The sequence below is a fragment of the Trachypithecus francoisi genome, unplaced genomic scaffold (genome assembly GCF_009764315.1).
Source record: "Trachypithecus francoisi isolate TF-2019V2 unplaced genomic scaffold, Tfra_2.0 Lachesis_group11, whole genome shotgun sequence".
Lineage (NCBI taxonomy): Eukaryota > Metazoa > Chordata > Mammalia > Primates > Cercopithecidae > Trachypithecus > Trachypithecus francoisi.
The window spans coordinates 86,569,440-86,592,741 of NW_022681456.1; the positions used below are offsets into that span (position 1 = coordinate 86,569,440).

The 23,302-nt window shown below is 48.5% G+C and overlaps 1 protein-coding gene across 4 annotated transcripts in view; it reads left to right on the forward strand.

The window, feature by feature from the left end:
* The first annotated feature begins 6,048 nt into the window (after positions 1-6,048).
* The window catches only part of VDR (vitamin D receptor), a 63,576-nt gene continuing 46,322 nt past the window's right edge, over positions 6,049-23,302 (forward strand). Inside the window, exons 1-4 of one of the 4 annotated variants that reach the window (XM_033222290.1) lie at positions 6,060-6,134; positions 7,293-7,390; positions 9,354-9,430; positions 11,096-11,217. The gene's annotated coding sequence lies outside the window, so the exon portion shown is untranslated. Of the gene's footprint in view, positions 6,135-7,292; positions 7,391-9,353; positions 9,431-11,095; positions 11,218-23,302 lie in introns of all 4 variants that reach the window. The other 3 variants (XM_033222288.1, XM_033222289.1, XM_033222287.1) reach the window with 3 other exon arrangements.

A 23,302-nucleotide genomic window follows, 5' to 3' on the forward strand; every position in this document is an offset into this window, starting at 1 on the left:
AATTAAAAACATTTACAGACAACTTCTTGGCTGTTGGACACATGGATGATAACAAAGCAACACACCACCACTATCATGCAGTCCAGAGCAAATCCAGCTGGAAGTGGAGGTGGACACCCGAAACAACAGTTTTAACAATGGCAACATTTTTAATGACACAGGACAATGAGGCAAACACAACCAAAAGGGCAGCCATGCTTGGTAGTATGTTTGTCCCAGGCCAGAGGTCAAAGGCAAAGGAGAAGGGCTGTCAACAGCCACATCTTTCTGGAGTTGGGGCCCCAGGGGAGAGTTGTTTAATGCATTCCTGGGCTGCTTACGGAATGTCCTTCCTGTTCTTCTGGAGAAACAAGCAGGCATGCCCAAGATGAGTCTTGTGGGGCTTCTGCTCATTGCTATGAAGGAGGTCATTGCCCAATCGTCTTCCCTGAAAACTTTCCTCTGGGGATGGGGAGCTTCTTTCAAAAACAATCAGCTTTTCTATACTGACCTCTTCAACTGCAATGTGACACTAACTCCATTTTCACCTGCTCCCAAGATACTGACTCCCATGCCATGGAGCCCCTCCATTTATCTCCACCCCTGGGCTCCTCCACAAGACACTCATCCCCAGAAGAACAGAATAAGAATTCCCCAAAGACATTGGGAATGAGGCTTGCTTCATCTCCGTACAAGAGTAATCTTGGTGGTTACAAAACCCACAGCCATAGTTAATCATAGATGGGAAAGGACCCTGAGCCTCTAGTCTATTTTGCTGGTCTCTATGGTTGGGGTTGGGGCTTGGAGAAGAGTCATCATTGTTTGCTTGGATTTGGACAGGAGCCCAGCAAATACCTAGCAGCTTGGGAGAGAGTTCTAAGCTGTGTTTGGTTGGAGGTGCAGGTGGGAGTTTAAACCTTTCTCTGTTCGGCCTCTAGGCTCTACTTTACCATGCCAGCAGACGCTGTGTGCGGGCCAGCAGGCTGGCAGCCTGGGGCTCGAAGATGTGGGAGCAGGTGGGAAAGACAAATGCCAAAAGCCCCGAGGAAGAAGACATGAGCTGGGCTACTGGGAATGGAGCCCTGGAGCCAGATGGATTTGGAGTGAATAACTGGCGGTGCCCTACCCTTTCTAGGGCAGGCTGGGTCTGTGTGCATTCACTTCTCATGGCATTGCACAGGACTCCTTGGAGCTGTTCTGTTCTGTTCTGTTCTGGAGCAGTCAAGATTTCTGAGGTGCCATAGGCATCTTGAGGCTAAACGAACTCCCCAAACCTGGAAAATACTTGAAGTGGTAATATATCAGTTGAGTAAAGGCCACAAAAACAAACATTGGGTGGATACATTCTGCCTCAGTGACCTAACCCTGACCATGCACTCTTGGAGGTAGAATCACCAGAATCATCATGTATCCCCTGCAGGGTTCTGAGGGTGCTACATGTAAGCCATTGATGGTCTCTCAAATGTATTTCTGTGAATCTCGTGTTCCAGGCTCTAAATGAGGGGGTCCCATGGTGAGAGGGACTTGTTCTGTCATTCAGAAAGGCAAGATTCCATCAATTCCCTGGATGGAGTCTTCTGTCGGTTGGCTACTCAAACAATAAAGTTAGCCTAGCCCATGATCTAGGGCAAGAATTTTTTTTTTTTTTTTTTTTTTTTTTTTTTTTTTTTTTAGATAAGGTCTCACTCTGCCGCCCAGGCCTCAAGCATAGTGGCATGATCATAGTTTACTGCAGCCTTGACCTCCCAGGCTCAAGCGATCCTCCCACTTCAGCCTCTCAAACAGCTTGGACTACAAGCACACACTACCCCGCCTGGATAATTTTTAAATTTTTTGTAGATAGGGTCTCACTATGTTGCTTAGGCTGGTCTCAAACTCCTGGCCTCAAAGTAATCCTTCCACCTCAACCTCCTAAAGTACTGGGATTACAGGCCTGAGCCACTGTGCAGGGTAGGATTTTTAATACTATATTTTGGGTCACAACCCATTAATGCATGGTGAAATAAATTTGGTGGATCCCAAAAGGAAAGAAGGAAGGCAGGAAGGCAGGAAGAAAGAAAGAAAGAAAGAAAGAAAGAAAGAAAGAAAGAAAGAAAGAAAGAAAGAAAGAAAGAAAGAAAGAAAGAAAGAGAGAGAGAGAAAGAGAGAGAGAGAGAAAGGAAGGAAGGAAGGAAGGAAGGAAGGAAGGAAGGAAGAAGGAAGGAAGGAAGGAAGGAAGGAAGGAAGGAAGGAAAAGGAATGAAAGAGGGAAGGAGGGAGGGAGGAAGGAAGGAAAAGAGGATAGAGAAAATCATAGAAAACATTGTAGAACATCTTTGGCAGCAGGAAACTTATATATATTCCTAAGTAAACTAGGTCATAATAAAAACTTATTTCTTACTATGGGTTGCAGTTAAAAATTTGAAAACCACTGTCCTGGGAAGACCCCTTGGTTTGCTTTCATTGCTACAGCTTCTTACATTTATTCATTCTATTTTTACCATCTGGAACATAAATAAGGAGAGTCATCCTTGATCCTTTTTGTCTTAACAAGGGTTAGGAAATATAAAAGAATTAATCTTTCTGAATTTAATGTGTGTTTTTTAAAAATCTCTAAAACAAGGGAAAAAACTGAAAAGATGGCCTGGTCCCTTCTGTCTTTCTAACTCCATGCCCATGTCTCTCAGAATGTTCTCTGGGAGTTTACTGAAGAGAGGCTTCCCTTCAGTCCCACTGTGCCCATAACTATAAAATATTTAAGGGGGAAAAATAGCCCTAAAAAGGGAAAAACAAACAGTTAGATGGGAGTGTTCCAGAGAGAGCTCAAAGGGCACATTTTTACCTGCAGAGCAATCTTTAGGCAGCTCAAAAAACCTCTGTCCATGGGGACAGGGTCTCTGGGAGCCTCACAGGGACAAAGTGACCCACTCAAGCTCTGACACAACAGCAAGAGGTGCAGAGAGCATCAGCCAGCCTCGAGGACAGTGGCCAGGCTGCAGAAAAGGGAAGCCCAGAGATGAGGACAGGCTGCAGTCCTATGGCCTGACTGCAGCCACAACTGCCCAGGCCATCCCCAGGTACCTAGAGCCTGGCAGAGAGGTCAAGAGACCAGGCCCTGCCTTTCTTTGGAGTCTGTGGAATGAAATGCACAGGAATGAAATGAATGAAATGAAATCCTCAGCCTAGCGCCTCTGGAATCTTTCCATCAAAGTCAGATGCACCTGGAAGGACTCTTGTTTTTATACAGATTTTTGAGTCTATAGCACTATAGCAGGATATCTAGCACACCACCAGACTTGGCTAATATTAGCCAAGCAAGTGCTTACTAGATATACCCTGATGTAATTTGGCAGAGATGAGTAGTGACAAAAAACAATCTGTACATCCCAATAAAGACCACTACCCACCCCAGGGATAAGTGAGAATATGAGAAATGTTAACTTCAGGGAAAAGAAAAATTAATGTCTTCTGCACAGGTTCTGGTACATGGTTTATAGAGAAGTCAAGATAGAGGAATTTAAAACTATTAACTCTGTAGTGCAGGAATGGTGCTTGTCATCAAGGCATCAAGAGAACATAGTGTGGGACAGCAACCTCCCTTTCCAGTTGTATACCTGGCTAGGGAGAAGTAGGGTCCAGAGACAATTATGGATTACAGCAGAACACAGGAGAAGTGAATCTCATATGATCTTGCTTTTCTACTTTCACAAAATAACCTTCCTTCTAAGAACAAAACAGGCAAAAAAAATCTATCTTTGTTCAATGTAAATACCAGATGGTTCATTATCAGGTGCCAAATCATGCAATATAGACAATGCATGCGCTACAAAGACCAGAGAATTGACAGTTCCTTTCAGCCTAGAGATGTTAGAAAAGCCTGATGGAACAGGCAGGACCTGAAAGAGGAGAAGATCTGGACAGGCGGATGAGAGAGAACAGTTAAGGTACTGGGGGAATATGAGAAGAACATGGTTAGAGACAAGGTGATGGAGCTGATGACGGCATGTGCTGGGGACCGTGATGACATCTATAATCTTGCCAATCTGCCAAACGCATAACCTCTGAGTTCTCCAACTCTGTGAAAAGTGCATGCATGGAAATATTTTTTTGTTTTTTAGAGGCAGCATGAAACAGTGGGATGTGCAGAGAGAAGACCTGGATCCAGTAGCTCTGATACTCCTCAGCTGTAAAAACCTTGACAACTCTGCACATCAGTTGTACAATGGAACATTATTTTTTACTCTTCATGTCTGAAAAGGCTGTGATAAAGATCAAGTAAGATATTCCAAAGAATTCTTTTTATACTATAAAGCAGTTTACACATATGAATTACAAGTACCTCTCCTCCAACAAAGAGCTGTGAAAAAAGACTGTCAATTACTCTGGAATACTTAGTAAGCATCCACCATCTTTTGATAAGGTTTATTTGCAAGATGTCAGGCCAATCAAGCACCACAAAAGTGATTTCTGAGTGCTCAACCTCTTTCAGAGGCTCATGGGACTTCCAGAGAAGGTCCCAAGGTATTAGCAGTTGGAAATTTCCTCTTATGCTTTTCTTCCCATAAGAATCACCTCTAGCTTTCCCACGATGCTTTGGGCAAGGGAATTCTTCCTATTACTTTCATTACGGGTAGAGAATCCATCCATCAGACTGGCAGGACCTCTAAAGGGGCACTTCATCTGTTTCTCAGAATAAATGGTCCATTCCCAAGTTCAGTCAAAGGCTGTGCCTCTCTTCTGTCTTTTGTTTAAGTCTCCTCAGAAAGTTTCCATGATACCTCCATAACGAACTGTTTCAGCGCTTAACAAACTTCACTGTTGGAGGTTCTTCCTTCTGTTTTATCTCAGTCTATTTCTTTTAACCCCATTATTTAGTTGTGAGGGGCTGGTTATCATGTAGTCCAGCATGGCTGTCTCAGAAATGGTCCAGAGACCATTGCACTGGCAGATTTGATGGGCTCTAGCACTAGTCCTTCATTGATTAGCTGAGTCATGTTGGGCATATTACTTAACCTTTCTATGCCTCAATTTTCCACCCTTTCACCTGTCCCTCTGAGCCACGGTTTCCTCCTCTGTAAGAGGCGAATAGCAGTATCTTCCCTGGCTAAAAGAGGTCATCCACTGCTGGATGATTTTGTGGGCATTTCTATTCCAGAAGATTATGTTGTAATTGCTATTTATTTATACACTCTCCCACTGCACAGCGAGTTCTTAGAAGAGGGAACCCCAGCTTTTTCAGCTCTCCTCTAGCAGCTAGAGCTGTGCCTATCACGTAGTCAAGGGAAGCAGAGAATAACTTTTAGCCAAAATTTTCTGTGGTGAATTTTCCACAGTCATCCACAATTCCAGGTCTCAGGACGTACTCTTTATCTTTTCCCTTCACGCCGATGCCACGGAGAGGAAGGGGGAACTGGGGACCAGGGACCAGGGAAGCTGAGACTCAGCTCCCTTGGGTGAGATTCGCGACAGACCGGAAACGTGGTAAGCCGCGGTCGCTGCCAAGGTGATATCGGGTGGGAGCGATGATGCAACTCCGGTTTCCACGTCGGCCCCTAGGGATCTTTTACCCTAATCTGTGGGATCAGGCTGAGCTTCCTGGCGTTCTGCAGCAGTAACAGGATAGTGAGCGGAGCCCTGGATTTCCCATCCGTGCGGAGCTAGCCGCCGGTGCCAGTCGGCAGGCGCCCCCCAGCGTCCCGCGGACGACGAAGTCCTGGCCGGGTCAGCCCAGGAGGAGGGGACGCACCTGGCCCGGGCGTCCGCAGCAGGCTGGGTAGAACCACAGTAGGAAGGGTGGGGGGCTGCATCCCGGATTAACGCAGGCTGAAGCGGGAATCCGCACCTATAAACATCGACAACTCTGTCCCACAGAGGGCAGAAGCGTGCCTTGCACTATGGACGACAGTCGATGCAAGTTTCACGAGGTAGAGTCTCTAAGGCTACAGCGTGGCCTGTAGGGTGGTTGATTCCAAGTCAAGATGGTTGCAGCGCCAACCTAGCTCCTGGCAGAAGAAGACTGGACCTGTGGGCGGGGCGGAGGGCCGGGCCGGGGCCGGGGCGGGGCCTGATCGAGAGGCGGGGCCAGGTGCTGGGCTGTCTCTGCTTGTCAAAAGGCGGCAGCCGAGCCGTGGGCGCCGGGAGCGCGGAACAGCTTGTCCACCCCGCGGCCGGACCAGGTGCGGACCCGGGAGCAGCGGGGAAGGGGGTTTCAGGATAGGGACTCGGTGTCGGGGCGTCGGGGTTACCGGGGCCTGAGAGCCCGGGTGCGAGCATTAGAATCTAAGTCCCAGCGGTAAACTTGGCGACTGAGGTCGGGGCTGTCGTGCCATGAGGCTGGGACACTAAGGGGCACTGAGGTTTGAGAAGGGTGAAGTTCGTGCCAGGCTGGCGAGGGGAGCGGCGACATCCTCGGTGCTTAAGCAACTTAAAGGAAAAATGCTCCGCTAGCACAGTGCTCAGCACTTGGGCAACAAGAAGCATTTGTTTCCTTCCTCTGTTCGGGCGCCTTGGCATGGAGTGGAGGAATAAGAAAAGGAGCGATTGGCTGTCGATGGTGTTCAAAACTGCTGGAGTGGAGGGCATGTAGCCTCATTTATTTTCTTACAGGGCCCAGGTATGGTCCACCTGTGATGGTAGAGTTGGGTCTTTTAAGTAATTTTTTTTTTTAACCTTTCTTTGAACTACTAATGAGTTTAGACCTAATTGGCCCTAGTTTTTCAGGACAGCCTGTCAATAGATGTTCAGAGGAACTCAGGGGCAAGCATTTAAATGAGGAAGAGGCTCAAGGAGTAGTTTCTGTTTGGAAAGTGAGGTGCCCTGCATCTGTGGTGGTGGTGAGGAAGATTCAGAAGCATCTAGGAGGGAACAGCCTGTGATCTCCAGGGCCAGTGGACAACTGCCCCTCCTCTTCAACCAGGGACCAGAGTCTGAGACCCAGCCTGGGCTGGGGGAGCCTTGCGTCTCCAAGTCCAGGCCCTTCTCACAGCTCCTCCTCCTCCTCCTCCTCCTCTTCCTCCTCCTCCTCCTCCTCTTGTTCCTCCTCCTTCTCTGTGCGTGCGGTGAGTGAGTCAGCCTCCTGTCTGGGCTCAGTTGAAGCCAAAGGGGCCAGAGCCCAGGCAAGCAGTTGGGCAGGCATTTTCTGAGGATTGCAGAAACTCCTGGGCAGAGTTCGGCTCTGCTCCAACTACCTGCTGGAAGGTGGTCTTCCTCACGGGCAGGGGCTCAGATACCCAATACAGCAGTGGTTATGGAATGGCTATGGGATGATTCTAGCAGGAGGTGACTGTGAAGGGATAGTGGCTTTATGATAAATCTACGTCTCATCTTTCTCCTAGGATCAAGAGGTACATCCCAGCACTGCAGGCTTTTCCAGCCCTTCATTCCATTTCTGCCTAGTGGTCTCATTAGCGGCCTGTCTCTGCTAGTGAAAGGGGTGAGCAAAAGAAATCGGGAAAGTCTGGGGCCAGAGAAGTCATGGTGTTGGCAAAGAAGGCTTTAACCCAGGCTAGGGATTGGAGGTGGTTTGCTGAGGTAGAGATGGGTTATCTGAACACTGGAGCCTCAATTCTATGAACTGAGAGTGTTGTGTGTTGAGAGACCTTCTGCCGTCCCTTCCCTGTCCAAGTGCTGGAGGAAACTGTGGGTCTTTCTGAAACAGTTTCAGGACTGGCATGCAGCCAGACCAGGAGGTAGTAAGACTGTACATTTCTCCCTGGCTTTTGTTTTGGGTGCCAGAAATCGTTGAGCAGAAGTAGCCCTCCCTGCAGAGTCCATGGCCCCCACTCAGTAGCCTCTCTGGACCCATTTGAGAAGAGTCCTGGGAGGCCAATCTGGCTGTGGGGCTGACTCAAACTGCAAAAAGCTGGGGAATTCACAGTCTGTTCTCTGGCTGGGTCCCATGGCTTCGGGTTTGGCTGGTCCTGATCAGCTGTGACTTGGACCCTTACCAAGCTAAAGGAGGAACTATAAAATAGGGTAAGAAAGGAGGGAAAAAATGAGAGTTAGAAAGCCTTTTCAACCCTTTGCTCCTCTTCAGCAGAGGCCATCAGACTTTGTTTGTACAAACATTATGGAAGGTCGGGTGCTGTTTGGGGTGCCCTGATAATTTGTGTTTATGGTTTCTCAGTAGTATTCCCCTATTTGACCTCAGAACTGATCTCTTTTGTAACTAAGTCCCAGAGGAAGCTCCAAGAGGACCTCCTGAACCCCTACACTCTACCCCCAGAACAGAGAGCAGGTGTCCAAAGCCCAGGCTGTGAATGGAGAAAGGCCTGGGGCCGAGTGGGCTGCATCAGGTGGCTACTACATCAGGTGGTTATCTAAGACAGGAGAGGGAGTTCCCATTGTTTGATTCCTTACCCCACATCCTAAGGAGGCACCGCTGTCCTGGCTGGGATGGGCATCTGGAATCTCTGCTAGAAACTCACTGTTGCTTCTGCAGCAGTCAGGTCCTAGAAGCCAGAGAGCCAGAGACAGGAGGACCACCTAGATGACATTTGGTGTGTTGCTGAATAAAGCATTACAGGGCTTCAGCTTCCATTTGTTCCTGCTGCAATTCTGTTTTGGATGCAGGTAGAGGAAAGTAAGGAATTGACCAGATTTGATTAAGAGCCTCTTGTGTCCCCGCATGACTCCAGGCCCTCTGAGGGATGGCAGAAAGCAGAACCCACCAGACTAGGCCCCTGACTCCAAGACAATTTGAACCCCAGGGTGGGCAGCAGTTCTCAGGCTCTCCCTCCACTATTGTCCAGTTCTGAGAGGATCCAGCTGGGCTGAAGCCAGCCTGGCTGCCACTCTGGGTCACCAAGGCCTTGCTTGTTGTTCTGCTTCCCTCTGATTTGTCTCTAACCTTTTCCTGTGTCAGTGTCCTCCTGGATATGCTAGAAAGAGTGCCTGTGTAATGTGTCTTGCAAACTGGGATATTATGAGAGTGAAAGGGGATGACATGCATGGTTATACCAGGACAATGGACATAAACCCAAACTCTCCAGGGAAAAATGGGATATTAATCATCCTAGTGATCATCACTCCAAACTCAGCAGAGGTCACAGCAGTGATGAGGGGATGATGAGGTTGGGGGAGGCTTAATGCTCAAGGGAAAGCAGGGGTAGCTTAATTCTGAGGACAGACCCCAACACCCTAGACTGCTCCCTGGTGTTATCAGCCAATTCTTGTCTTTTCCCTGAGGGCAGCACTGCTCCCAGCCACCCTGTGACTTCCCTTCACCCTTGACTTGTGACTGGCCTCACCTTTGGTTTTCCTGCCCCACCCCAACCTCAGACAGGGACAGGAAGGTCTGCCAGCTCCCCTTCAGCTTCCCCTGGGGAAACTGGGGTTCATAGTGAAGCCAAGACTGGGCCTCACGTTTCTTCTTCCTTCTTCCTCCATATCTGCAGCCTCCTTGTTTTGCTCATCCAGCTTCCCAGACCTCTCGGGACCACACTATCCCACAGAAAGTCTGGCTGTAAAGCAGGTAAGCAGCCAGGAAGGCAAGGGTAGGCAAACCTTGCCCACACTGATAAAGGACATAGGTCGCCTGTAATCAGGTTCCGGGGAAATGATAAGCAAAGTGGAGGCCAAAGCTAGGGAGAAGCTGCGTTGCAGGAGACATTGTCAGTTCACCAGGACGCTAGAGTTTGCCTCTTTGGTCTGGTCTGACTATTGGGAAAATGGTCCAGGGTGGGGACAGGTTGTTCTTGCTCAATCCAAGTGGCAGGCCTTGATGGCAGTGCCTGTATCCTGCTGTGGCGACATGTGGAAGAGAAACTGTCCTGCCTTCTGGGTCCTGGGTCCTCATGGCCCAGGTGCAAAGGATGGGCTCCCCAGAGGTCCAGCCTGTGGGTGATCGGGCATAGGGGTGGAGGGAGGAGAGCCGCCACGATGACTCTCAGTCACTCTGCCAGGAAGGAAGTCATTCTCATTGTCAACAAATGAAAAGGGCAAGTGAAGATCTCTTGGGGAGTCATGTCTTTGAAGTGACTTGTGGGGAAGGGAGGTGGTGAGACCCCCACCCCAAGGCTGGCTGGGGGAGGATGGGGGTGTCTCGTCGATAAATAGCAGGAGTGGAAGGCAGAAGCAGTCAGTACTCTGTGAGTCGGAATGTGTGTCATGCTTTTGCAAACCTGCCCTGCAGGTCCTGTGCCAAGGAATAGACTAAGCAGTGTTCCCAGAACCAGATGCCATACAAAGTCCTCATTCTGCACAGGGGAGAGTCCTGGTCCTGAGCAGGGTGTGGGCAGCTGCAACTCGCGGGAAATTGTAGTCTGGGCAGACTCGGTGGTTGGTTCCTGAGAAACTGCTGCCTCTCACTGGCCTTCTGATGACAACCTGAAGCTTGGAGGTGTTATGCAAGGTGGGACATTCCAGGCACTGTGGAATACCCATGAGGCCCAAGGCTTTGCTGATGACACATCCAGTGTGTGCCATCTGCTGGTGCTGGAGTTGTAGCTTCAGCTACTTACTGAGCAATCACTTGGTAACAGGTGCTGCGCTACGTGCCTCCCAGACCTATCACTAAGTCTTGTGACGTAGGAACCAGTTATATTCTCTTTACAAATGAGGAAATGGAGTCTCCGTGAGGTTAGTCAACATGCCAAGCTGTCATAGCCTGTGAGGAGGAAAGCCAGGACTCCCTCTCAGGTTTGCAGAAGCCCATGCTCTTAACCTGCATGGAACTCTCCCACCTCTGCCTTCATGGGATGGCCACAGGGCACTAGTGCCCTGTCTTGCACATTATAGGCCTGCAATAAATGTTTGTGAGCTGCGGGGTTAGATGTACTAACTAGTTTGAACAAGTTGACCTGAGAGCAAGCTTGGACTGCCCAGAGGTTACTCTGGGGACACTGGCCTCTCAGAAGGAGGCTCCCTCTGCCAGCACTTTTAGATCTTGGTGCCTCTCTGGCAGTCTCGGTCACCTTACTTAGGTTAAGAATAGCAAACAAGAACCCAAGGGAGGTAGGACTGTGCAGAAAAATTGTATGGAATCAAATATGACTCTAATAGTCTGGAAGGCAAATAGGAAACAATCTTTCAAACAAGCCTCTTTATTGAAAACCTACTATGTGCTGATTGTCCCATTGGCCAATGGGGAGCTATTCTCACTTTGCCTACCTTTTCCCTCTCCTGGCTATCCCTTAAGGACTCCTGAACCTAGCCCAACTGGAAGGAGAAATGGACTCTAGCCTCCTCTGATAGCCTCATGCCAGGCCCCGTGCTGATTGCTTTACTTGTCTCCTTCAATCCTCATAGCTTCTCTCTGGGGTAAGTACAGTTATCCTCTCCAGCAGGCATAGTGGGGAAACCAAGGTCTAAAGAGATATAATCACCTGCCCAGGGCTGCAGAGTCAGCCTGTAACCACTGCTTTACACAGCTTGCCAGCCCTGGGCCTGGCCATACAAACTGCTCTGTCAGAGCCTGGAGACAGAGGTCACAGGAAGAGAAAATGCTCAGCCTGCCCACCCCGTGGGTCCCAGGGTTCCTTGGTAGATAACTAAAATTTTAGGTAGTGCTGTTAGAAGCTAGCAGCCTGGCAGAACAGGAGAAACCCAGGGTCTGAGTTAGACTCCTAGGTTCAAATGTTGGCATGATCACTTTGTAGCCTGTGACCTTGGGCAAGTTTCTTAATATCCCCAAATCTCAGTGTCCTTACCTGTAAATCAGGTATAATAATAGCTACCTTGTAGGGCTGTGTGAGGGTTAGGTGATGTAAGTCAAGTGCCTGGCACACAGTAGGCCCTTGAAAGGCATGTGTATTCAGTACACATAGGCCAAGAGCCTACTGTGTGCCAGGTACTACTCAAGACACTGGGAATTTACAAGTGGGGAAAAAAAGACTCTTGTACTTCTTTTCAAAATTTCTAGCCCAGAAGCCTGTCCTTGTGAGGCCCGTTTAGAATTCAGGAATGGCTGTCCTGGCACCTGACTAAACTCAGATTTGGCAAATTGATTTCTCTGTCATGTGTTAGCTGATGAGCTTGTGAAGGTTACTTAGCTTCTCTGCAGCTTGGGTTCTTCAATTCTTTTTTGTTCATTTTAAAAACTGTGATATATCATATACACAAGATTATATGTTTATGTATATATTAAAGAATCCTATACCCTGAACCTACCACCCAAGTTAAGAGTGGAGCATTCGCAGCACCTTAAAAGCCCCCTCTGCCTCTCCCCATTTGCGTTCCCCCTCCTTACTCCCCAACCCAAAGTGAATTTCTGTAATTGTCTCCTTGCTTTCTTTGTAAGTTATCATTTATGTATGTTTTACAAAACACTATATTGTTTCATTTTACATGGCTTTGGAGTTCACATACATGTGTATTCTCTGTGATGCACTTCTTTGAGTCAATATGAGTTTTCTGAGGTTCATCCATGTCGATGCACACCACTGCAGTTCATTAGTTTGCACTGCTGTGTAGTATTCCATTGGAAAAATACACCACGATTTGTACATCTTCCTCTCACTGATGGACATTTGGGTTGTTTCCAGTTGAGCTATTACGATAGGACAGTACTGCTAGGGGTGTACATGTTATACTTGTCTTCTGGTGCATGAGAAACTCACAAGAATTTCTGTAGGGCACATACCTAGGGTTGGAATTGCTGCCTCCCATGGAATTCTATGTTCAGCATTGCTATAGGGTGCCAAACAGCTTTCCATAGTGGTTGTTCCAAAAAACACTTTCAGCAATGGTTGAAAGTTTCCATTGTTCTCCATCCTTTCCAACACTTGATATGGGCTTCATTTCTAAAATGAAAAAGTTGTATTAGATGAGTTTCTACAGTTATAATGATTAGCTATAAGAGTTGTATTATTCATGACCTAGGGACCCAATTTCTGGCTCATGCGTGTGCCTGTCTGCTGCACTGTGCACAGGTGACCACATACATGCCGCAGCCTGACTCTGAGAACTCTCTGCTGGGCCTCTGTGTACAGTTGAAGCCCTTCCTCTCTGGGCTTCCATCAGCAGTGCTTGAGGTATCCCATGGTTCTACATCCTCTCCAACACTTGGTGGTCTTCTCAATTCAACCAAGAGCCTGGTGTCAGCAGTGAGCCGATACTATGTGCTCAATTAATACCTACTGAATTGCATTTTCATAAGTGGATTAGGAGGAATATATATTTTGAGAAAAGGACATCAATTTTGAGAAAAGAACATGGAAGTGTAAGAACCATGAGTCTGGCTGGCTAATCAAAGCACACAGGGCTGGGGCAGTGATGGATTCACATCTGTCCTGGGCTTCTTGATCATTTAAGGGCTCCACTGAGATGGGGTGAAGTTTAGTGATCTCTACTGGCTATCTCTTCAGAGTCTGGCCTTGTTCTTTGGCCTTTTGACTTGTTTAACCTGAGAAGCAAGGGGTAGCTGGAGGGTTGGGGTGGAGGCAACAGAGGCGATGCCATGGGAAAAGGAGCCAAATGCCTGTAGAGAGTCCTTTTCCCTTTGAAGGTCGAATACCCTGCTGGGGCTACTGGGGAAAAGAGGTGTTGACCACACTCACCATCCTGGTAGCCACATAAACAGCCAGATACTCACCACCCAGCCACCCACGGGACAAAGGAATGTGGCTAGCTGGACAGTTGCATGGGCCACCCCAGCCCTCAACTTTGTAATTACCTATCCAGTCTGTGCCTGTCAGCTCCGGGCAGGTAGGTACTTCTGCCCTGGGCCTCGCCTTGGCTCCCAGGCCTGTGCTGGGATCAGGGACAGGGTTCTACCTTCTTCAGCCATCCCTCCACCCCGGCTCCACCCAGTGTCTCTTTCTATACCAACCTTTGGCCTTTGTGAGGTTACCATATTATGTAATAGCTGACAATCGTAATAACCAATGGTTATGATAACTCACTATGTTCCAGGTACTGTGTTCAGTGCTTTTCATGCATTTTCTCATTTATGCCTCTCAATAATCCTGTGAAGCTGGTAATATTATACCCATTTTACAGAAGAGGAAACCAAGGTTCACAGAGATTAAGAAGCTAAATTCCTTGCCCAAAGGCATTGAACTACTAAATCAGAACCAGAATTTAAACTCAGGCTTAAGTCCAGAATGCATGTTCTCTTCCTCACTTGCACATTGCCTTTCCTGCAGTGTCCTGGTCATTCAGCTCAGTCTTCCCTCCTCTCCTTCCTGTCTAGGAGAGCTGGAAAAAATGCAGCAGGTGGTACGAGGGTGAATGGGGCAGTTCCAGTCTGGTCAGGGAGATGCTGGAAAACACCTTCGGGGCAGAGTTCTTTGTTCCAAACGGCTCTGAATTTCCAGACTTCTGCCAGGGGCAGGAAGTGACTTCTGCCCAGCCTCTTTGGCAAGCACACCCATATCTTGGGTGCCATGATGTTAAGAAGTGGGGGAGGGGCTGCCTCAGGTAAAATTCCATTATAATGAACTCCATTTGAGACCTGACCGGCTTTGTTGAAATCACGTGCACAGTCTGGGAAACTGGAAATGAAGTGGAATTAATTCGAGGTTGGGTGTCTTTTAGCGAAGCCCCCCGAATGGTTTGGAGCCTAGAAGGAGAAGGAGAAAAGAATCAGATCCACCCCCAGATCCTCCTGAATGCCAAGCTCCTGTGTGGTCCTGGGCAGGGCTTGTGGGGAGAGCTCTGTGCGTAACTCCACCTGTCAGTGCTGTGAGTGTTCCATCGTCCATTCCCCCCACTCGACTGCGAGCCCCAGGAACAGGTCGGAATCCTATCTCTGAAGTGCCCCTGCTCCACACAATAACCAACATGGCACATATACTCACTAGATGGTTTTTGTCTGTAGACCAGGTCCCTGAGCAAGAAAGGAGGGTTTAAGGGCAATTGCTTTGTGTTGTTAAATCATCTTCAAAAACTGGGCTGCAACTCAGATGAATTCTCCTTAGTCATTACAGCAATTGTGCGCAATAATAAGCACTAAGGTTTACTGAGCAGGTACTACGTGCCAGGCACTGTACTGAGCACTTGACGTGATTATCTCATGGACTCCTCACAGACTATGCAGTGGGTGGTGGTATTTTTCTCATTTCACAGGTGAGGAAGCAGAAGCTTAGAGAGTGCATTTCATTGGTTCTGGTTGCACAGCTAGTGGTAGGGAGAATCCAGCGTTGGGCACACCCAGGCCAGCTGCCTCCAGAGCCTGCACTTCCAACCGTGAGCTCCACTGTCACTGTGGGCTGGTCAGGGGGCCAGGGCCAGGTGGGTCATGAGCGAGGCTGGAGGGATGCAGACCCCATGAGATGGACTGGAGGGCACACGCTGGTTGATGGGAACAGCCCCTTTTGGCCCAGTAGGCTTCCAGCAGGAGCTTCAGCCTGGTGTGGTCAGATTACCCAACTTTTTCATAGAAAGCTGGACATTCAGAATTGTTTTTCAAAAATGTAACCTCTTGATTTATAAAACATTGACAGCCAATCTAAAAAATGTGTAATCACTGTTGGTGATGGGGGAGGATGGGTGGCAAACAGCACACATCACAGTCAGGTCTGCCCTGCTGGCTCCACTGCATCCTCCGGTAGTTTCTTTTAACAGGTGACTGTTACACAGTGGGATGGGAAAAACCCTGTTCATGTAGAATTCCTTACTAATGTACTAGAAGGTACCTCTTCCAGCATGTGATAATAGCTTTATAATACAGAGTGTTTCTTCCTTGTGAGTTAGAAAGAAACCTTTCAGAATAAGATATTCCAAGAATACATTCCCCTCCTTTCCTTTCTCCCCTCCTCCTTCTCTGCCTCCCAAACTCTGTCTTCTCAGGAAGGTATTTCCCTGTAGGTATTAGAAGAAAAGTTGTGTGAGAAAAAATCAAAAGGAAACTAACAGAGGATAAGTTCTTAAGGCAAAAAATAAAAAATAAAAAAATAAAAAGTAGAAAGTTTGGGGGTGGGCTTGGTAGACAACGAATGAATGGATCATGCTCCATGCAATCATTCATGGTGTTTTTTCACAGCCTTCCCCTTTTTACCTGAATTTATTCCTCCTTCTTTCCTGTTCTGAAATACCTGGAAAAATAATAGTAAGGCTAATATTTTTATAGAGTATAATTTTACAGTGTAACAATTTTTATAACATATTTAAAATATTTATCTCAGCTGACACAACAGTCTTATAGAACCTCCTTTTGGAGGCTTGGTAAAGTAGCAGTGTTTTCTTCTTCTTCCTTGCATTCTGTAAGAGCTGTAGCCATGGAGGATGGAAACCCCTGATTCCTGTGGGCCTTCCCTATCCTGCCACCCTCATGCCCCATGTGGATCCACAGGTGGAGGCAGGTGTGGCAGGCAGTTACCTCTATAAAATCTGGTGCCAGCAAGAGTGCGGGAGTGTACATAGGAAGGGCCCTAAATGGATAGTGGCCCTAGTTAGTGACCCGAGGCCAGCCTCCCCCGCCCCACTGTGCCTGTCACTCTGAGCTATGTTCTGAAAGCTGGGCAGAAAATAGCTCACTGGGGGAATTATTTTCATCTCTGTTAAACTTCAATCCTGGGCTACAGAACAGCCTAGCTGCAGAGTTATTTTTCAGGTCGGGGGAATTCTGGGAAAAGTAAGGGCAGGGGAGTGAAGGGAAGCAGTGGGCATCTCCCCCAGGGGCGGAGATGGACCTCCGCCACTGACGTCCTGCCTAGGATGCTACCTGTCTGCAGCTCACCTGGCAGCAACTCCAACTGACTTAGTGGGGCCCAGCCCAGTCAAAGGAAATGGGGTTTCACCCACAAGTCCTTTAATTGAACCTAGGTTCTGAGTAACATCAAATTCCTTCTTGAGGGGTGTTTGCTTTGTCAGAAAGAGTGTTGAGTGCAGGGAGTGGAACTTCTGCCAGCTGGTTCAGGGGCCCGGTGGGCAGCAGGCCGGGCTCAGGGCAACTCGGGGGCTGCAGAGAGCTGACCACCTGGAGGGAAAGAAGTTGCTCCTCTAGGGAAAGAGGTTGTTCCTCTAGGGACCCTGAGTTTAGCTCCTTCTCTGTCCTGGGGCAGCATTTATGGAAAGTACTCTGTGGTTTAAATCTGTTCCCTCTTTGCCCCCTGGCTACCAAAGAAAAACAAAGAGGGAGATGATCAGTGGGTAGGGCTGGGGAAGGGGAATCCTAACTTGGTTAGGGTTCAAGGGTTAGAACAGAGGCAGCTGTTTCCTACCACTTTGTGGCCCTGGGGAAGAATACTCCAGACAGATTCTGATATTTGGTCTGAAACGTTGAACCAAGAGGGTTATCTTCAATGATAGCTCTAAGGGTAAGACAAGGCTTATGTCATGTTGGCCAGCAGTGAATTTGGACAGCCAGACTCAGGATATGGACTGGCATGTGCCTATCTGCATATGAGATGTTCCACACCCGTCAGTGGTGCGTGTTTTCTGTGAGCATCATGTATTTTGTCTGATGCCCTTCCTTAGACAAATTCCTGGCAACGAGCAGAACAGAGTGGGCTGAATAGACTGGTGGAGGCAGGTTTGAGGATCCTGCAGCTGTGGGCAACTCACCTCTCTCTGTGCCCATCAACCATATCTGGCCACCCTGGACAGACTGAGGAATTCAGTAAGGATTGCACTGGTGATATGGCAGCTGAGTCGTTCACTAACCTCCCTTCCATCTGCCCTTATTGAATCATTTGTTCTTTCTTTCGATTTTCTCCCACAAGACCTTTTTCTTTTCTTTTTCTATTCAGCTAGGCTGAATTTTTCAGGTCTCTCTCCTTTACCTCTCCCTTCTAGCTCAACTACTGATGGTCCTATTCTTCTCAGGGTTAAGGATCTCCCTGATGGGCTATGGGGGACAGTGGCTTTGTGTGTACCCTGGCGGGGACTTCAGCTGTGCTGCAGAAGAGGCCTGTGCATAGCTAACCTCTCAATGAAACAATGAGAGAGGCCCTGTTGTTATTTTATTCACAACCCTCCAGGTGGATTCACGTTGGAATGGGGATCTGAATGGGATCTGAAAGTCTTCAGTTTCAATAAATCATGGCAATAATTTAAAATTCCTGATATTCAAGACTCACTGGGTTTAACTTCAAGAAGCAGAGAAAAGAGTGGAATGTACTTCCTACAGGCCTTTGACATGAGTGGTCAGTTGGTGCGTTTCTTCCTGGCGCCCTCTCCCTCTCTCCAGCTATATTGAATGAGTTTCTCTGTCCCAAACATGTTCTTTCCCTTTCATTCTCAGCTTTTGCATGTGCAGTATCCTCTGCCTGGAGTGCTCCTTACGCCTCTTACCACTACCACATTAAACTCCTCTGTTCCTTCCTGTCTCCGTGGAGAGGTTGGGAGGGGACCGCCTCCAAAGAGTCTTCTCTTCTCTTCTCTCACTAAGATGAGGCAGAGGCTTTCGCATATGCTCCCTTTAGACCTGGCACTTACCTAGACTGTAGGATGTGTCATACTGAATTGGAGGTTCCTGTTTGTCCCCCATCCCCACCCCCTAATCCGCAGTAGACTGTAAGCTCCCAGAAGACAGGGTCTATGTCTTGCTCACCACTGCGTCTCTCACTTCCAGTACAGGCCTTTCCATGTGGCTGGAACTTAAACATAGGCAGGGTCCCCATCAGAGATAAGGAAGCAGAAGCCAGTGTGAGGCCAAGAAGAAATGCTGCCACATCCCATCCCTGGCCCTCCAGGGGTGTCCCCAAGAGGGACCCTACCCAGACGGATAGCCGGAAGCCTGACCAAACCGCTCTGGAGAAGCTTGTTAGGGGGAGTCATTCAGATCAGAAATGGAGGAGCGGCCGATGTCACCTTGGGGTGCCTGCTGCTGCCCTTGAAAGTGAGTGGGAACCTCCCACCTGGCCCAGGTCCCAAGAAGCTGCATGAATACTGTACAGGGGAAGTGTCCACCCCTTACTAATAACCCAGAAGTTGGAGAGGATACGTTTGGGCAAATCAGCCCTGTACAGGACCGGAGCTGCCTGGTGGAGAGTTAACCCAGCCCTGCCCATTTCAGAGGACTCTGAGGATCCCTCCCTGATTCTGACACAGGCTTCAGAATCTATCCCAGGATAAGTGAATGGCCTTCCCAGGCCTTTAAGAGCTGGGGCAGCCAGGAGTCCAGGCCCACTGAGCCAGAGCCCACCCCATGTCTAGGTGAAGGGAAATGGTGGGGCCATTCTTCTGCCAGGGCTTCCACAGTTCTCGCTGCCACCTCCTGACTCCAGCCCCTCAGCACCCACCTCAGCCTTCTCCTGAGTTCTGCTTTCTGCTGCAGGTGGTGGTGGGTGGGAATGGGTGGTGGTAGTGCCGCTGCCCTGGTAACAGTCAGAGGGGCATCCTGGAGGTAGTCAAGCTTCAGGTCCCACTACAGTGATAACAGATGCAGGTACAGGACCAGCACTTGATAGTGAGCAAGGTGGGGGATGGAGGTGACACTGGGTGAGAAGCGACAGGAAGGACGATGGGTGTAAGGGTTGGTAATCAGTGACAACTTGGGAGCCACAGGCTTTATCTTTTACATGGAGGAAAAGTCTAGATTTGTACCTCAGCTTCTCTGATTGTTAGGGGAGAGATTAGAACAACTCACATCTCCTCACCCCAAGAAGTTTTGGAAGAGTTTTAGAAGCCACAGACAATGGGTGGGGTGGTCAGTTTTTTCCCCAGCTCAGCAAAATTGTGGCTTTCTGGGCAATGTTTGTTTGGGGTGGAGCTTTTGGGACTGAGAAGCAGGCATCCTGCCCTTCACAGCACCTCTGTGGGGCCTGAAGATCTCATTTTCCTGGATTCTCCAGTGATTATACTAAAGCCAGGTACAGTTCCAAAAAAGTTAACATATAAAGCTTATGGTGTGCCAGGCACCCTTCTGAGGGCTACTCAGAGATCAGCTCATTTGATCCCCACACAAGACCTGAGACTCAGATATTATCATGTCCCTATTTGTAGATGAGGAGACAGGAATGGGCTCTGGGGGCATCTGAACAGTGGTCAGGTGGCCAGGGGCGTAGGCTGGCCCAGGTGGCTGGACAAAGGCAAGGGGTCTGATCCCAAGGATCCCAAATATCTCGGAGCTGGTAGGACCTGGGGTTTGGATACTGACCTTTGACACAATGCAGGAAGAGTCTGAGTGATTCAGAGATCATGTTGGTCCCAGAAGGAAAATAAGAAGAATAAGCCTGGCCACCCTGGATAGGGGTAGGTGGTTGGGCCTCAAAGAGGTTTGCCTGAGCAAGAGTGGCTCAGGTCTGGGCAGGCTACTGTCCCCAGGAGCACCCTCCCTGCCCATCGGGTCCCTCTGCCCCTCCCTCCTACACATGTCACACTGACCACATCTGTAGACATCTTGAGTTGTAGCTGCAGATGGGGACCAGGGGCTCCCATTTTCATTTTAGCCATTTTGTCTCCTGCACCCACTCCCTTCGTACAGTCTAGTCAGTATAGCACTTCTAGGGCACAGGTTCTCAGTCCAAGCTGTGGGAAAGCTCCCCTTATCCAAGAGAGTTTAAAAGTAGTGACTTGGGTTTTTGCGAGTGTTTTGTTTAGTAAGGACTTGTGGGGAGGAACCATGCTAAGCCACAACCAATGAGGAGAAGCAAGACAGTCTGTCTGCCCCCAGGAGCCAGTCCTCTGCTCTTCTGCAGCCAGGTCACTGACTGGAGGCTCTGGTCATTCCAGTGGAAGAAGAATGTAACCTGCATGGTAATGTGACTACTGTTTCCTCCCTGACCCCAAAGGGGCTGGCTCTAGAAGGTTGGGATCAATCCTGATATACTTTATGTGTTAGATTTACATATATATATATATATAAAATACAAAACAATAACCCTTCCTGGGTTTCTCGTGGCAGTTGAAATAGTCCCACATGTGGTCATCAGAAAATAAGCCATTCCTCATACCAATATGGGATAAGCTCCTTGACCTCTGAGAGGCAGGAGTGCTTCCTGCTGTGTGTTTTAGAGTCCCTCCCTGCTTTGTTTCATGGCAGTGAGATGCCTGTGGCCCTGTCTAAGTGTGTCTTTCACGGATTTTTGAATCGTGTTCTAGTTGCTTGGACCTGCCACATGGGCTCAGTGTTCATTTGAGCATAACTGTACTAAATCCTTTTTCCAGATCAGTATAATAAAGGAGTGATGTGCAATTAAAAAAAAAAAAAAAAAAAAAAGAGTGGTTCAGGCCTATGTGGACTCAGGCTGAGGGTCCCAGCATTAAGACAGATGCTTAGCCTGGAGGGAGGCATGCAGCCACACTGGAAGCTGGGCTTGGGAATGGCTTGGAAGCAGCCCTCTTCTGCTGTCTTGAGCTGCTTTTTTGTTTTTGCCTTTATTTTTAGAGAAAATCTCATTTAGCCATCAGCTGCACTAACACTAGCAGTAGTTCAGGTCTCCCCAAAGAAGGGCTGGCCCTACTCTTCCTCTTTGGGGCTGCCCAGTTTCTATTTCTTGGTCTTTAAGTCACTGAACAAATAGCCTCCTTGTCTCATCAACTTTTCCCTGTAGCAGATATCCTTGACACTCCCATGCTAGTGTCTCAGGAAAACTCACCCAGAGTAGAGAAAGTTCAGGCCGGGCATATCCCACTTCCCTCTAAAGTACTCCCTGTCTTGAGTCCTTGTTCATGTCTTTGGCCGTGGGAGCTGAAGCCAGGAGCTGGAGTTGGTCAGGCAGGAGCACGTGGGTGATCCTAGCGACCTTTTTGTTTCTCTGTGTTGATTGTAAGGATGTAGTCAGTGCTGGTGGTCCTGCTGCAGTCTGCATCAGGCCTCCTACAGGGAACTCTCAGCCCCAAGGGAGAGTACACACCTGTTTCCATGGCCCATTCCTACCCCACACCACACTCTCGCCCTGAAGCTACTCAGGCAGGAGATTGGGGGTCCTGGACTTGGCCAGGCTGGAGATGAGAAAGTACACTTCCTTACTGTGTGGCCTTGGATATGCCACTTCCTCTCTGATTACCTCAGAGGAGACTGAGAAGAGACTGAGGCCATCAGAGAGGAAGTGGCATGTCCAAGGCCACACAGTAAGGGAGTGTACTTCTCTTCTCTTGTTTTTATTGACTTTCTTAGAATTTTTTCTTTTTATTTGTAGTTGACACATAATAATTGTACATATGGAATACAGAGTGATATTTCAATATGGGTACACAATGTGCAGTGATCAAATCAGGGCAATTCGCTTATCTATTACCCCAAACATTTATCATTTCTTTGTGTTGTGAACATTCAAAATCCTCTGTCCTAGCTTTTAGGGAATATAAGGTAAATTATAGTTAACCACAGTCACCCTGCAGTGTTGCAGAAAACCAGAATCCATTCTTCCTGTCCAGCTTTAATTTTGTATTTGTTAACCAACCTCTCCCCATTTTCCCCTCCATGCTGCCCTTCCCAGCCTCTAAATACCCATGGTTCTACTTTTGTGGCCTCCATTTCTTCAGTTATAAAACCAGAGAGATTGGACTGCAGCTTCTAAATGGGCCAGTCCCCTATGCGTCACCGGCCACTCTCCAGCATAGCCTGCCTGTTACCTGGAGAGCAGTAATCAGCCCAGAAATCTTGTTGACAAAGCTGAGGGCAGAGTTTCCACTGGAAAAAAGCAGCTTGCAGGAAAAATTGTTGATAAGAAGTGGAAATCTATCTAAGTAAGCCATGGATCTCCTGTCCCACTGCCTGAGGCCTCATGGGCTCCCTGCTCTGAGTCCTGCCACGCTCCAAGAAGCTGCTAGAGCTCCCCAGAGCAGCATTGGTGAATGAGAGTGTATAGCCTGGTTTCCATGGAGTGACTCACGAGCCCTGTGATATGGCTTGGCTGTGTCCCCACCGAATCTCAACTTGAATTGTATCTGTCAGAATTCCCACGTGTTGTGGGAGGGACCCAGCTGGAGGTAATTGAATCATGGGGGCCCCTCTTCCCGTGCTATTCCTGTGATAGTGAATAAGCCTTACGAGATCTGATGGGTTTAGCAAGGGTTTCCACTTTTGCTTCTTCCTCATTTTTCCCTTGCCACCGCCATGTAAGAAGTACCTTTCACTGTGATAATGAGGCCTTCCCAGCCATGTGGAACTGTAATTCCAATTAAACCTCTTTTTCTTCCCAGTCCATGTATGTCTTTATCAGCAGTGTGAAAATGGACTAATATACCCTGATACTGTAGGGGGTGTCAGTCCATGGATTTTAGCAGATTCTCAAAGGTGATGCATAGTCCCAAAAGGGTTAATGAAGAACAAGCTTCAGGGGTAAACTCCTTCCTGCAACTCCGGTGTCATCAGCCACTGAATTTCCCATCATTAAGTCAGTCATGACTGGTGAGCCTCTTAAACGTTCTTAGAGGTGTTTAGAGCTGTGTTTCTGGGACCCAGCCTCCTCTGGAAAGAGCCAAGTGGCAGACAGAGGAGGCGGCAGCCCTGCTGGGAGCACATCCAGCACTCACGCTGCTCCACGGGCCCTTTCCGTGGAACAGACGCTGTTCT